Source organism: Helianthus annuus, chromosome 1, assembly GCF_002127325.2.
Source record: "Helianthus annuus cultivar XRQ/B chromosome 1, HanXRQr2.0-SUNRISE, whole genome shotgun sequence".
Taxonomy (NCBI): domain Eukaryota; kingdom Viridiplantae; phylum Streptophyta; class Magnoliopsida; order Asterales; family Asteraceae; genus Helianthus; species Helianthus annuus.
This window is the reverse complement of record NC_035433.2, coordinates 87,160,628-87,177,367: the sequence shown is the minus strand read 5'-3', so window position 1 is coordinate 87,177,367 and position 16,740 is coordinate 87,160,628. Positions and strand designations below refer to the sequence as shown.

Genomic DNA, 16,740 nt, shown 5'->3' with positions numbered 1-16,740 from the left:
CGATGACCATGAGGAAATGTTGGAACCGCATTCTGACAACCTCGTTGCTCCCGAAAATACCTTTCTTCCTAGACAAGACGTGGACGATAGTCGTCCCTGTGCCGATTGTGCCGTGAAGGACTCCCCATCGACCTCGTTCGGTGCATACATAGACCTGAGCGATTCGGCATACACCTTCTTTAACGAGAGCCCGGGAAAGGGTTGGACTTGTCCACCTAGAATGAAAATAGGAATTACCCTCACCGACAACCTCTTGCGTTCTCGCCTTAGTATAGGACAATTAAGGTATCTTAGGCACTTTGGGGTTGTTCCAACAAGTCAGGAGCCACCCGATATAAGTAAGCGCCTTAGAAAAGACAAAACTCCACGAGACAGTCCTCCGACACGGGGCCGTGTCCGGTCACCACGACCCCGTGTTCGCTCAGAAGATTTTCTGCTGATTCTGTCAGAATACGGACAAAATGTGTCAGGATTTTCTCTGCACACGGGGCCGTGCCCGGCGGACACGGGGCCGTGTTCAGTGTGCTGTCGTTTTCTTTAAATGCAGCCTGAATCCTGCTCATTTTTGACCACTCCACCAAGCAGAGATCCCTGGAATCTTCACATATACCATCCTAGGTAAGTACCAAAAGAAGGTTCCTAAGGACCACCTTATCTTCTCCACTTTTGTGCATTTCCTCTTCTTCCAAAAATTTTTCAAACCCTACCTCCATGGAAGCTTGGAAACCCATGATTCCAACCTTCTATGCAAGGTTTGTAGGAATTTTCGCTATGGATTCTTGTCTAAAGTTAGTTCCATAACTGTGTTTTTAAATTATCTAAGCTCATAACACGACAAAAGTATATAGAAATAATTTAAAAACCTAGAACCATTAGACAAAAATTCCTGCAGACAGTGAACACGGGGCCGTGCTCACTGAGCACGGGGCCGTGTTCGAGGTACTGTTTTGTAAAAATTTAGTTCCTCGGCTTGTCTCGCAGAAAATGGCCAGCCGGAACAGCGGAGCATCTTCAAGGAATAACCGAAATGGAAGGAGATCGTCCACCGCAGAGGATTCCCTAGTAAACTACGTTTACGCTTTAAGGGAAGCCGTGGACGAATTGACAAGTGTAGAAGAAGCTTTGGTGGATCGCGTTAATCATCTGACGATAAGTTTGGAGGGCTGCCTGCAAGAAGTAAACCTTTTGCACCAAAGGATAAACCTTCTTGCTTCCCCGCCTTTGGTTCCGGTGATTACACACAGGGCGTGGAATGTGGTACCCGAGGTTATCATTCCAGCGGAATGGCACGCCTTGCACCAAGTATCGCAACCAAGGGTAGTGCAAGGAGTCCCGGTAAGCGCTCCTCCTCAAGATACCGACGAGAATGAAGCTACCTTCTACCTTCCAAGGGAGATAGAAGAATGGCTTTGAGTGAGAACCTAGGAGCCATGGGCTGAAGGATGTTTCTACATCGGGAAGCTATTCCCGAAATTTTCCTAAATAAGTAGAACCTTTATGATAACCTTATGTATCCCTTAGTTAATTAACTATATTTATGTATTATCTCTCTATTAGCAATGTTATGATGGTTTTTATGATTTATGGACTCATGGTGGTAATGGATGAAAAAGGGAACGAGAAAAAATGGAACCATGCAGAAGAACAGAACAAACCGACAAAAATCTCCATAACAGAAGGCTCCACACGGGCCGTGCCCAACCAACACGGCCCCGTGCTGAGCCCCCTGCAGGAAATCACCCAGTTCAGGTAACTGGACACGGGCCGTGTTCAGCGAACACGCCCCCGTGTCCAGGCTTCTGTTTCAATTCTATAATTTTTGTTACTGGCACTTGACCACGGGGCCGTGCCCGGTCAACACGGGGCCGTGTCCAGAGTGCCAGTAACACAAATCTTTGTTTTTAAACACACTTTTATATATTCTAATCAACCAAAAACTCTATTTTTGGACACATTGAGGACAATGTGTAATTTAAGTGTGGGGGGATGCTAAAAACCTTGGAATTTTGCAAAATCCTAAAACAAGCCTTACACAAAACTCTATTGGAACCGCTAAACACCCCAAATTTTTTTTCAAAAACTTTTTCATTTTTTTATTTATTTACTTGTCTTAGTTTAAGTTGGGAATAACAAGTTATAAAAGGGTTATATTTTTACAAACTTACAACCGATAGCGTCGTGATAAAAAGAACTAACATAAGAAAATTATGAAACGGTATAACAAGTCTAGCTAAAATTCGATTATATATGCTTGTTCACATTAAAAACCCATTCCCACAAAAAGTGAGTTTTGAGCCTTTATTGAGCATAAAAATACACATATTTAGATTAAATGCTCATTTTTCGTTTCTTGTGTGAATAGCCGCTCGGTATTTACAAATCTAGAACTTGCCACGACGATACATTCCCGGTCCTTACCAACTTAAACCCAAGTAAGTAAATGATAGAGGCATTTAGGACTAACTATTTTTCTTTCAAAACCATTATTTTTCATTTTTTTTACCTACCCAAAAATCCCCCTAGAAAACCCCTTTGAGCCTAAACCTTTCATTTCATTACCCCCAAAACAATTTTCTACCCACCAAAAACCTTTTTCATCTTTTCACCTTTATTTTAGTAACAGACTCGGTTTTTCATAAACATACCTTTACGTGATCAAAAAAAAAAAAAAAAATATATATATATATATATATATGAAGTCAAAAACAAACATAAGCTACAAAAAAGCTTGTTTGGAGAAATACTTCAAAAAAATAAATGTCACCAAAAATAAGGTATTTTACGAAAACCGACACTTGTTACGATTTTCGCCCTTTTTACTAACCACTAACCAACCACCCACCTTTAAACCCAAGCCTTCACCCCAAAAGTCCTCTTGATATTTACAAAGGTAAAAAGTTAAAAAGGAGGAGGATTGATCGCTTGGCAAGCATATGGAAAATGTAAATCCGTGCCGCTCTCGAGCGATTCACTTAAATATACACCTTCGGCCGAGTGATTGAGTGATCTCCCGTGAGGTATGTGAACTTGTATATAAATGGAATTTTAATAAGGCATGCTATGCCAAATTAAGTAGTTTATCTTATGTAAAGTTCAAAATAAACCATGACGAATAAGATTGTAAATAAAATGAAAATAGAACCTATACAAACCTTGGATTCCCGACACTCTAGGACAAGTTGAAAAACTTCTCTTCTACCTATTCCATTTGGGAGTGTAAGCAACATTAAAAGAGTTTTGCTTGAGGACAAGCAAAAGTTCAAGTGTGGGGGTATTTGATGTGTGTAAAATGCAACATATAAAACACATCAATTAAGGCATAAAACTAACCCTTTTTAAGTACTAATGTTGGAAAAAGAGTGTTTTTGTCTTCCTTTTGTATTTTCAGGATGAAATGAGCTCAAAATCACAAAAGGAGCAAAAAGACCCCTAATTCTATCATAATTACAAGAAAAGGAACAAAAGCGAACTGCCCGGACCCTCAACGGCACCTCCCAAGACAAAGAGAAGAGAACAGATGTCTGAACACGCCCCGTGTCCAGTGAACACGGGGGCGTGCCCAGGAAGCAGCAGAAAAGACAAACCAGTAGAAGCTTCCATTGCTCACCACGGGGCCGTGCCCAGCGGGCACGGGGGCGTGTTGAAAGTACAGCAGGCGCATTAATTGTAATTCGCAATTACAATTAATGAAGAGAGAGAATGTCAGACGGGCACGGGGCCGTGTTCAGCGAACACGGGGCCGTGTCCAGCGTTCTGTTCAGCCTATAAATAGAGGAGCTTGGCTTCATTCTCTCTCATCCCTTGGCACACCACCTCTCTCACACTTCATCCACCACCCACCACCACCATAACACCATCATCCACCACCATCATCCATTGTCCATCATAGAGTGTGTGAGTCGTCTCGGGATCCAAGATTGATCGTAAGAGTTCTTGACAATCAAGGCCATGTTTGCCTAAGTCTCTTACATCACTTGGTGAAGACAAGTGTTTAGTATAATACTTTTTATTTTTAATCTTTTGCACTTTTTATTTGGTTTTGTATTAATGACTTTAATAACTAGTTACTTATGTTGAAGGTGATCTTTCCTTATCGTTTGTCCGTGGTGTCTTGGCATTATTTTACTGTCTATATAAAATAAAAGATTTTCACCATTCATATCTCCACGGTCTATATGGAGGTATGTTGGCTACCTGGTCGGGGGTTAAGGGAACGGTTTGGTAAAGGTCTTGCCCTTGTTCAGCGTTTAGAGGTCCTGCTTGGGACCTGGGTCAAATTTAGTAGGATCTCCTTCAATGCCCATAGGTATTGGATGGCGGGGATCCAAACTCTTTGACCCCCTCATAAGCTAACTACTATTAATACTATAACCCGGCTATTTAGGACTGTATCCTTGCTGACTCAGACTACTTAGCCGAGGGTAACGTCGCCGCCAAAAGCGGGGCCTACCATAATTTGCATTAATAACTTAATTCATTATCTTTCAATAATCCAACCCTTTAGGATTGTATCCTTGCTGACTCAAACTACTGGGTTGAGGGTAACGTCACCTCCGAAAAAGGGGCCTACTACAATAACTAAGATAATCTCTTAAACAAGTGCAAAAGTGCAAAAATAATCAAAGGTTATACTAATACACGTGTCGGATCCAAGTGATTCATCTTGTCTATCTGTTTTTATTTTATTTTATTTTTCAGCATTTAGTTAGTTTTTATTTTTCTTAGTTTAAAACATTTTTCTAACTTTTTGATTTGATTAGACGTTGAGAATAAACCGGTATTAAAAGCTCTTGTGTCCTTGGACGACCTCGGTATCTTACCAACACTATACTACGTCCACGATGGGTGCACTTGCCCATATGTGTGTTTAGTGTTAGTAAAATATCGTGTTTTATAAATTTAAAACTTGGCTAAAAGTGTAAAAAGGGCTTAAAAATATATCTAAAATTATATACACACTGACACGCATCACTCTTCAAAATCTATCTAACAATAAAGCTTTAGATGTGAATGTTTGTATCTTTCAACATCTCTTTAGAATTGTTCAAGCATATCACTATATCATGATGTTGAAGATATTGTAAGGTCATGAGTTCGTGTACCTAGAAATCGTGAAGCCACACATGATCGCCTCATGCAATATTACCTTGTTGATGATCCAATATTTGGAGATGAGATGTTTAAAAGAAGGTTTTTGAATGCAAAGAAAACTATTCTTAAAAGTACTTTGTGATATTCAGAAAATGGTTGGGTTGATAGATGCAAAAAGAGTTTAACTTCGCTACAGAAGTTGACATCGGCTATACGTCAATTAGTATACAGAAATGCTTTTAATGTGTATAATGAATACTTGAATATCTTCGAAATAACTTCACGTGAAAGTCTTTATTACTTTTATGAATGTGTTATTAAGTTTTATGGAGAAAAATATTATCGTAGACCGACTTCCAACAAAATACAACTTTTGTACGCGACACACTAAAAAACATTGATTTCTTGGAATGCCATGTAGCACTAGTTGTACACATTAGACTTGAAAGAAATGCCCAACAACATGGCGAGGACAACACATGATAGGTGCTCACAATTCACAAGTATAAAAGAATTATGCTCGAAGTGATAGTCTGCCAAGATTTATGGCTTTGGCATGCATTCTATGGCGTTGCTGATTCCAAAAACGACTACAAAGTCTTCTATGAACCGCTATTATTCAACGAGGTTTTACGTGCATCTGTGCACAAGTGTCCATCTGAGGTAAAAAAAAAGTACGATACAAGCATGTGTATTGTCTTGATGTTGAGATATACCCAAGTGGCGACTTTTGCCAAAAAAAAAATTGCCTATCCACGCAATGGTAACGAAAAAGGTTCAAGGCAGCATAAGAATTGGCAAGAAAGGATGTAGAATGAGGTTTTAGCGTCTTAAAAAGCTCGATGGGCTGTAGTTCAACTCCATACACTGGCAATGCACCATCCAAAATTAATAATATAAAGTACGCTTACGTTATATTTCACGATATGATTTGAAAGATAAAGGTGCAATGATATACACTGAACATGTAACCGATCCTACCGTTGAAGAAGTATGCCATGATATTCTTATGGAACTGCATTGGCAATAAACCGACAATGCCCTTCGATCGAATCTTGTAGAACATATTGCTAAAACCCACATACATAGTCTAGAAGATCTAGACAGCAAGTTGTATTTTTACACGTTTTTTTATTTAGTCTTGTATTTATTTTTAATATTTGAATATTTATATACTTTTTGTATTTTTAAATTTGTTTTATAACTAGTATAGAACCCACACTTTGCAGCAAGACCATTAAACCGAACAAAAAACAAGTGTAAAAATATTGAATCACGCACGCGCGTTGCGGCATGTTAACTCGCAAAAACAATACCAAAACGTAGAATATAGAAAGGAATAATCAAGTTGGCTAGGACCCCTGAGAAAATAGACATAAAAACGTTGACCCAAACACGCGTGTTAACTCGCAAAATTTAGACTGAAACATAAAAGGATACATTTATAATAGATGAAAGGTATAGAACATCAAAGTTGAAAGTGGAAAAAATATTAAGGTTTAAAATAAAAAATTGTCTGTGACAACTTTGTAAAGATAAACCTATAAGTTAAAGGTAAAATAAATTAAATAGTGATTTTGTGGGTGAATAGAAAGTTGACAAGTTAATTTTTATTTAGTTTAAAATATACTTGTCAATATTTTTAGACACTTGAATTTTGACAAGTTTAACACTTAACAACTTATTTTTTTACAGGTACATATATTAACAACTTATTTTTTTAGAGGTACATATATTTTTATGAGGTACATATATTTTTATAAAGGGTGGTTATCATACAAGAGAATTTTTTTGTACGAAGATCTTTCATCCTGATCTCTCAGGATCAATGACCAAAGATAAAGCGGTGACATTTTGATAAATACGAGGTTCAAATAATTGAAAACACAAATAGAGAAATGGTATTTTGATTTTTTCTCACTTGAACTTCTTTCCCCTTGATTTTCAGACGGCTAAAACATTTTCATATGTTAATATTTATAAAAAAAAAATGCATCGTATTAACGAGGATTTCATTCTCTTTAATTCAAGCAGACTATTGCTATAGTTTTTCTCGCAGCCTCCGACCCCCTGCCCCGGAAGGCGGGTGTCGCGAGAGTGCTCAGAGCTGGTGGTATCGGTGTTTATTAATTTGGCAGCGGAATACATCAGGACCGTAGTTAGGAAATATTTTTATCAGAGTTAAACACCAAACTTTTTATAATAATAATAAATCATTGGGATAAAACCCAAGTTCATTTGACAATATATTTGTAGGGATAACCCTAATTATTGAAAACAAAAACTTCTTTTTATTTAGGTAACTTTTATAGCCACTTTCCAAGCCTTCAGTCCTCTTCAGCTGGCTTCTATTGGCTTTCACATTTTGTTACCTGAAACGCGTTTTAAAAACATTTTGTCAGCAAGAAATACTGGCAAGTACATTCCATTTTGTAAAGCATCAGTGTTACACATTACAGTATTAAGGCCGATTACAATGTTTATATCTACACAATTACTCGGTCAGTATGTGTCACTTTACGGATCCGTGACTATGGTCATATCACACATTGGATACCCGTGCCCAATTGTGAAGGTTATCAAGTACTATATACAAACCCCATAATACTGACAGCACTTGTAGAATTACAAAGACTTAATCACTGTAATTGTATTGGAAAACATTTGAGGTTTTGGTAAAACATTTTGACTCACAAAAAAAGTGTTTATAAAAGAGAAATGTACTCACTAACAGTGAGAAAAATAGAATGTACTCACGTGGTTGACTTAGGTGATACTACTATAGCTTCCTGGTGATTCTCCTGGTTATTATCTATTAAAATTAAACAATGCACACGTGTTAGTAAAATAACCCAAATCACATTAACCGTACAACTCGAGACAGAACTCCAATGACTGAGTCAGGAAGAGCCTTGACATGCATTATGGAGTCCTAGATCAATCGGGTGTAACATGAGACAGAACTCCAACGACTGAGTCAGGCAGAGCCTTGACATGCGTTACGGATCCCTAGATCGACCGTGTCGCTTTATTGGGGTATAATACCCGAGTATAATAATAACTATCAGAAAGTTTGAGAGAGATTTTGGAAATGAACTAATTTCAAATGAGCCGGTCGACCCTATTTATAGGCCTGATCAAAGGCGGCTCGCGGTATGCGAAGCCCATATCTAACTCTCTCGCGGCCCCCGAGAGAAGTAGGTTAGGCCCTAGCTTGGTTGAGTCAGGGGTGTATGTCGCAGCCCCTGATCCCTACCCCGGGAGCGGGCGGCCTCGAGCGCATATTTGGTGATATCGGTGTTTTGTTAATTTGGCAGCGGAAATTTTCATCAGGACCGTAGTTAGGAAATAGTTTATCAGAGTAAAACACCACATTTTTATAATAATAAATACATAGGAAAAACCCAAGTTTCCATTACAATCTGTTTATAGGGATAAACCCTATTTTATTGAAATAAAATTTCTTCTTTATGTAGGTAACTTTTATAGCCACTTTTCCAAGCCTTCAGTGCTCTCCAGCTGGCTTCTATTTGGCTTTCACATTTTGTTACCTGAAACGCGTTTAAAAGTTTTATCAGCAAGAAATACTGGCGAGTGAATCCCAGTTTAATCAAAACAAGTTTTATCATTTTACAGCATTGAGGGCAACCCGCAATTACATTTGTTTACATCTACTTTAATTATCACCCACGGTACTGTCAATCCTGACTTGTGGTCATGCTACTACTCATAGTGTAGTAACAAGTTATGTATACAAAACCCCAACATACCGACAGTAATTGTAGAATCACAAATACTCAATCACTGTTAATTATAATTTAATACAGTTGAGGTTTTGTAAAAACAGTTTACAAAAAGAATAATTACTCACAAAAAGGGTTTACAAAAAGAGGATTAACTCACATTGTTATTTTAGATTTTTCCTGGTGACTTCCTGGTTATAATCTATTAAATTAAATAATGCACACGTGTTAGTAAGATAACCCAATTTACATTAGTTATATCCCCGAGATAGAACTCTAACGACTGAGTCAGACAGAGCCTTGACATGCGTTACGAAGCTCTAGATCAATCGGGCAGCGTAACTAATATGTAATCGGGGATTATAATACTTACATCGAGGCAGAGCTTCGCTTTTTAGTTGGTATTATACCCGAGAATTATTTCTACTATAAGAAATTTGAGAGAGATTTGAGAGTTTTGAACGATTTCCAACTGAAGCTCGACTACTCAATTTATAGGGTCTGATCAGGGAGTTCTCGCGCCCCGCGAGAGAAACAAGGGGGCCCTTCGCGGCCCGCGAGGCCTCTAGGGTAGGTCCTAGGGTTGGCGATTCACAAGTGTAGGATTGCCGAGTGTTATGCCACGTGGCGGGCTGGGGTGTCGCCTGGTGGCACCGGGTCGCGGCCCGCGACGGCTTTCCATATGGTGGTCGCGCCCTGCGAGAGCCCCATGATTTTTGTTTTTATTTGATTTTTTTTGTAAAATAAAGGTATTTCGGGCCCATTTCTCGTATACGGGATGCATTTTAGAACATATAAGGGTGTTATAGGGATTTTAGGAGAGTTGTTATATCTTCCCCACCTTATTTTAGAACTCGTCCTCGAGGTCTACTGGAACAGGTGTGGATATTTCTTCTGCATCTCTGATTCGAGCTCCCAAGTGTACTCTGGTCCTCTCTTGGAATCCCATCTCACTTTGACTAGAACTAATCTCTTGTGTTTGAGATTCTTGATCTTTCTTTCTTCAATCTGTAGGGGTCTCTCTACAAATTTAAGTTTCTCATTTACCTCTATGTCCTTAAGGGGTACTACTAAGGATTCATCTGCTAAGCACTTCTTGAGATTACATACATGAAATACATCATGTATTCCTGCCATTTCCTCTGGCAGTTGTAGCTGGTAAGCTACCGGTCCTATTCTTCTAATAATCTCAAAAGGTTCAACATACCTGGGGCTTAGCTTTCCCTTCTTAATGAATCTGACTATTCCTTTCCATGGAGAAACTTTTAATAATACCTTATCTCCTACTTGAAACTCCAACGGTTTGCGCCGGTTATCAGCATAACTCTTTTGACGATCCCGTGCTGCTTTTAGTCTTTCTTTGACTTGAAAAATCTTATCTGTTGTTTTTTGTACTATCTCTGGTCCAGACAATTGCTTTTCTCCAATTTCTGCCCAACAGACTGGAGTTTGGCACTTTCGCCCATAAAGTGCTTCAAATGGTGCAGCATTGATGCTGGTATGATAGCTGTTATTGTATGAAAATTGTATTAATGGTAAATGATCGTCCCAGTTTCCTCCGAAATCAATTACACAAGCTCTAAGCATATCTTCCATTGTCTGAATTGTCCTTTCGCTTTGTCCGTCCATTTGAGGATGATAAGCGGTGCTTAGATTTAACTTGGTTCCCATTACTTTTTGGAAACTAGTCCAAAAATGAGAAGTAAAACGGCTATCTCTATAAAAAACAATGGATAACGGAATTCCATGTAATGAAACTATTTCATTTACATATAACTTGGCTAATTGTTCCATACTGAAAGTTTCCTTCATTGGTAAGAAATGAGCAGACTTGGTTAATCTGTCTACAATCACCCAGATTGTATCAGTACCTTTTCGCGTCTTGGGTAATTTGGTAACAAAGTCCATTGTTATCAATTCCCATTTCCATTTTGGCATTTCTAGTTGTTGCAATAAACCTAAGGGTTTCTGATGTTCAGCTTTAACATGTGAACAAGTTAGACACATAGCAAAATAGGTTGCTATATCCTTTTTCATTCCTATCCACCAGAAATTCTTTCTTAAGTCTTGATACATCTTATCACTACCGGGATGTATTGTATATTTAGACTTATGGGCTTCTTCTAATATTTGGTGGCGTAGGTTTCCTTGTTTGGGTATCCAAATTCTTTTCTTATGGAATCTCCAAATTCCATCTGTTCCTTGTTCTAATTCCTTAATCATTCCTTTTAATTTTTCAGTATCGTCCTTGATTACTGATTCTTGTATTTTTCTAATTTGATCATTTAAATCTACCTTTAGATTTAAATTGAGAGAACGTACTCTTCTGGGTTTTTCAAGATACTTTCGACTCAAAGCATCAGCTATTACATTAGCCTTTCCTGCATGATACTAGATATTACAATCATAATCACTAAGGATTTCCATCCAGCGTCTCTGTCTCATATTTAATTCCTTTTGCCCGAAAACATATCTTAAACTCTTATGATTGGTAAAAATGGTAAACTTGCTACCGTAAAGATAATTTCTTCAAATTTTAAGGGCAAAAATTATGGCTCCTAACTCTAGATCATGAGTTGTATAATTCTCTTCATGATTCTTAAGTTGTCTAGAGGCATAGGCTATAACCTTTTGACTTTGCATCAACACACATCCATAACCTAATTTAGATGCATCACAATAGACTACGAAGTCTTCAGTTCCTTCTGGTAATGCGAGTATAGGTGCGTTGGTTAATCTTTGCTTAAGGATTCTAAAGGCTTCTGTCTGTTTTGGTCCCCATTCGAACTTAACTGATTTGCAAGTCAGTTTTGTTAAGGGAATGGCTATTCTAGAAAAAATCTCGGATAAACCGTCTATGATAACCTGCTAATCCAAGAAAACTTCTCACCTCCGTTGGTGATTCAGGGACTTTCCATTTAGTAATCACCTTGATCTTTGTGGGATCCACATGAATTCCTTCATGATTAACCAGGTGTCCAAGGAATTGCACTTCTTGTAACCAAAATTCACATTTTGAGAATTTAGCATAAAGCTTTTCCTTTCTCAACAATGTAGAAGGGCATGCAGATGCGCTGCATGTTCCTCTTTACTCTTAGAGTAAATGAGAATATCATCTATAAAGACAATTATGAATTTATCCAGATATGGTTTACATATTCTGTTCATCTTGTCCATAAATGCGGCTGGGGCATTGGTTAAACCAAATGGCATGACTGTAAATTCATAAAGACCATACATTGTTCTGAAAGCAGTTTTAGGAATGTCCTCTTCCTGTACTTTCAAATGATGATATCCTAAGCGTAAATCGATCTTAGAAAAGAATCGAGCTACTTGTAGTTGATCAAACAGATCATCGATTCTCGACAATAGGTACCAATTTTTAATCGTAACCTTGTTCAGTTCTCGGTAATCAATGCACATACGCTTTGATCCGTCTTTCTTCTTGACAAACAAGATTGGTGCTCCCCACGGTGATGAACTAGGTTGTATGAATCCTTTCTCCAGAAGTTCGTCCAATTGTTTCTTCAGTTCCTGCATCTCTACTGGTGCTAAACGATAAGGTGCCTTGGCAATCGGTGCTGTCCCTGGTAGTAGGTGAATTCTGAATTTGACCCCCCTATCCGGCGGTAGTCCCGGTAATTCTTCTGGGAAAACATCTGAGAATTGAGATACTGCGGGAATATCTTTCAATTCTTTTCCTTTAGTGTTAATAATTATAGAAATCATATACACTAGTGATCCTTTCCTTGCATAGCTCGTTGTTTTCATCATAGAGATGAATTTCGTGGACCTAGATGGCTTATCTCCTTTAATTGTGATCTTTTCACCCTTTGGTGAATTTACTTGTATTAACTTTTGATCACATAGAATACTGGCTTTATTGGCTACTAACCAATCCATTCCTAATACAATATCAAATCCAGCCAGATTCATTGGGTAAAGATTAGCAATAAAATTATGGTTTAAAATTTCTATTCTTGCTCCCTGCAAGATTTCAGTGATCTTAATGGATTCTCCATTTGCTGTCTCTACTAGACATTCTTTTTGAAGTTTAGTTAATGGTTGATCGAGAAGTTTGCAGAATGAAGTATTAATAAAACTTTGGTTCGCACAAGAGTCAAATAATACTTTAGCAAAAACATCATTAACTAAAAACGTACCGGCAATCACATCCGGAATCATCTTGGCTTCTTCAGCAGTCAGAACAAATGCTCTAGCATTCTTAGTAGTCTTGCTGTTCATGGCTGGAGCTAGTTTCGGACAATTTGGCTTGATATGCCTCTTTTCTCCAAAATTGAATCATATTCCACTACTGGGTTTCTTCCTGCAGTCTTCTTCCTTGTGTCCCAATATTTTGCAGAAGTTGCAGTATATGGAACATCTTCCCGAATGCTTCTTCTTATAGTACTTACAGTAAGGTACGGAAGTGGAACCTATACCTTTCCCACGGTTGGAATTACCGTAGCGAAATTCCTGGGTAAGCTTTTGGACTAGGTTCTTTCTTTGGTTTTCTTCTTGTGTACGTACTAATTCATCAATCAAGGTATTGGCTAGTTCTACAGCTTCTTCTATGGTTTGTGGTCTAGCTGCCTTGACTACATGTCGGATTTCACTAATTAATCCCCAAATGTAACGGGAGATTAATACTGGTTCTAGTGAGCCTAGGGTTGGCACTATGATGGAATGGGTTTGGAATGGTGTTTAAAATGTTTAAATGATTAACTTTATGAGTTTTTATGTGTTTAAATGTTTGGAATTGAATAACTACGAGAAGTTGATGTGTTGTAGGTTAAACACGAAGATTGGACGTGTTTCGAGGAAAATAAGTGGAGTGGAATTGAAGATCTTGGGATATGGTATGATAGAGGGCTGAATTATGAAGACGTGGCCGCAAACGGGGAGGAAAACGGACTTTAAACGAAGAAGCTACGAAGAAAACAGTGTTATGAAGAATCTGTTAGCAGTAGGTTACGGCTTCAGCCTGTTCTGGTGTAAGCTACGGTGCTGGGTTACGAAAATTGAATAAAAATATGTTAAAACATAAGGGTTTCGATATCGGATTTTTTCTAACTGTGAGGCACGACTGAAGGGACGAATTTTAGGGTTTCACTTGAGTTTCTCCCACCATTCCACAGCATCTAATCATCATTCCATCATCAATCATGCATTCCAACATCAAGATTGAAGATCAATTCACAAGCATGAGCGGCTAATTCCTTAATGGTTTCCTCCGGATGGAGGATTTTCGTATGTTAGGTGACTTTATGTGTTTTTTACATTTATTAACTCGGTGATCTAAGCATTCGATGCTTTTCACCTATGATTTGATTGGTTGATTGTAAACAGTTACATTTATTTAATCGTTAATCTTTAATCATTCAATTCCCGAGAGTTCTAGTAATCGGGATATATTTGAGGCGGGATTAGGGTTGGTAATTGTGATTGATATTCATTTGATAACCCCCCATTATGTATTGATCAGAGTACTTAGTCATTGAATATCACAATCAATTGATTAGGTCAAACACTTATGTCTATGTGAGTGTTATGCTAAAACACATAATCGCATCTAACTGGAAATCTGAATTCCGGAGGGACCATTGTTTTTCCTATTGATTAAAACCTCAATTTAATTTGTTTACTTTAGCAATTTCACAAATCCACAATCAAGCATTACTTTTACGCAATAGATAATCAACACTTAACATTTCGACACTTTCCACAATCCTCCCTTGGTTCGATACCCTACTTATTCTATACTAATAGTTTAAATAGGTTTTTTGTATGTTCTTCACGACAGACATCAAAATGGCGCCGTTGCCGGGGAGGCGTGCTGTAACACCCTTCTATTTATCACTTGATTTTAATAGTAAAATACACCATCTTATCCAAAATATTGATTAAGTGACAAAGTATTCGTTAACGGAACTCATAAGTACATCAACCTTAGTCAACTAGTGGCTAAGTTAAAACATTTCAAAAGTAGTTTAATAATGTTTACAACCCATACATAATACTACTAAAGATTTAAAACATTGCGGAAGCTTCAAAATGTAGTGTTCGGTTCTTCATCATGTGCTTGATCGCCATCCGTAAGATCCATCTTGTTACCTATGATCAAACCGTTAAAATCATTAGTTTTAACGATATGATATAACATAATTCCAAGGTTTGACGTCACATTAAAAATAACAAAAATATATATAAGTTATTCTGGATCCACCGTAAATTACGGTATCACCGTAATTTACGGTGAGACCTGGAGATTTCTGGTCACCGTAAACCAGGAGACCCACATCGTAACAATATATGATCTTTACCGTAAATTACGGTACTACCGTAATTTACGGTGGTACCTGGAAATTCCGTGTCTCGTTTGTTTTGTTCATTTCACTCAAACCCAACTCCTGGAATTTACTTTTCTAACAAACCACTACATCAGATTCTAGTGACTCAAACATGTTATATATTAAGCAGAATCAAAGAACATTCCCTCATATTCCGGAGCCTTAATCATGTTTTACTAGATTATTTGACCCGTTTGGCTCGTCTAAGGAGTCCTCCTCTATGACGACTACCAACGAGTACCAACCGAATTTAATCAATCAATCAATATACGACTTCATCGCTTATTTCAAAACAACTCTTATTCAAAGATTTAGTTGCACATTAAAATCATCAAATCTAATAAATGTAACGGGTCAAGTTACATACCTTCATAATTCGTCGACATTGCTTTCTAACCATAATTACCCAACTATTTATTTTGACCCGTTTGGTTTGTCGAGTGAATTCCATCACTTCCTAGGCTCACCAAACGCAACTATTTTTGCTATAACAACATTAACGTATTTACGACTAGGCTTATCAACATAAATGTAACGAGACGACAAGTCGCGTACCTTTAGAGCACACCCTTCAAACGCGTATCCGCTCCGGCTTGTCCGCTTGACGATCCGGATTCTTTGCCTATTGAGTTCAACGAAAACACGTTTAGAACTCCTTTTAATTCACAATTCGCATATTTTGCCTAGACATCACAATCGTACGGTTAACTCAAATTTTCAGATTTAAGTTTTCTTTGAGGCATTTATGCGAACACCTATCGGGCATAATTTTATATCATTCATGTTTCAAGTTCATAGTTTGCTATTAAGCTAAACTTATTCATCAATAAAGCCTTCATGTAACTTTTAAACATCATAATTTCAGAAATTGCTTTCTATGACCAAATCACACTAGAATAATCCTTCTAAACCCTAGTGTTTACTAGTTTTCCACAAAACCCATGAATCACCTTCATGGTGTTCATGAGAATTTCAGGAATTAGCCATAATTTCACATGTTATTGTCTAGGTTTTTACTCCTAGACACCATGTCATCACTAAGTTAACCAAATCACAAACATGCATCATCAAATTTCAGATTTCCCAATTTCATGAGAATTTCAAACAGAGAATTAACACCAAATTTTACATACCTTGTAACCCCCTTGTGATGAGGATCACTAATCTATGTTCGGATTTTGATTTGGACTGAGTTTGATCCTTCAATTTAGAGATTTTATGCTGAACTAGGGTTTTGATGAACTTGGTCGCCCCCTGCTCTTGTCTGGTCGATCTCACACACGTATGTGTGTTTGAGATTTCTATTTTTCATGTTTTATTAAACTAAATTTTAGTTTAATCCCTTTTTGGTCCCTCTAATTTTCTTTAGTCCCCTTTTTGTCTTTTAACTACTCACTAGTCATTATCTAACTAGGTTAGTGTCACCCCTGGTTAGTTTATTTTACTAATTTATTTACAAATAAATTGTAAATTTTATGAACTTATATTTTCGGGATGTTACAAGTCCATCCCCCTTAAAAGGGTTTCGTCCCCGAAACCGAAGTACGTACCAAATA

At 37.7% G+C, this 16,740-nt stretch overlaps 1 long non-coding RNA gene across 1 annotated transcript; it reads right to left on the bottom strand.

Annotated features, from left to right (window-relative positions):
- Positions 1–14,721: 14,721 nt before the first annotated feature.
- On the bottom strand, positions 14,722–16,456 carry LOC110937841. The gene is made up of 3 exons (XR_002591078.2): positions 16,318–16,456; positions 15,740–15,806; positions 14,722–14,948 (listed from the first exon to the last, which is right to left on the bottom strand). It is a non-coding gene; the product is annotated as an uncharacterized LOC110937841 (long non-coding RNA).
- Positions 16,457–16,740: the final 284 nt, after the last annotated feature.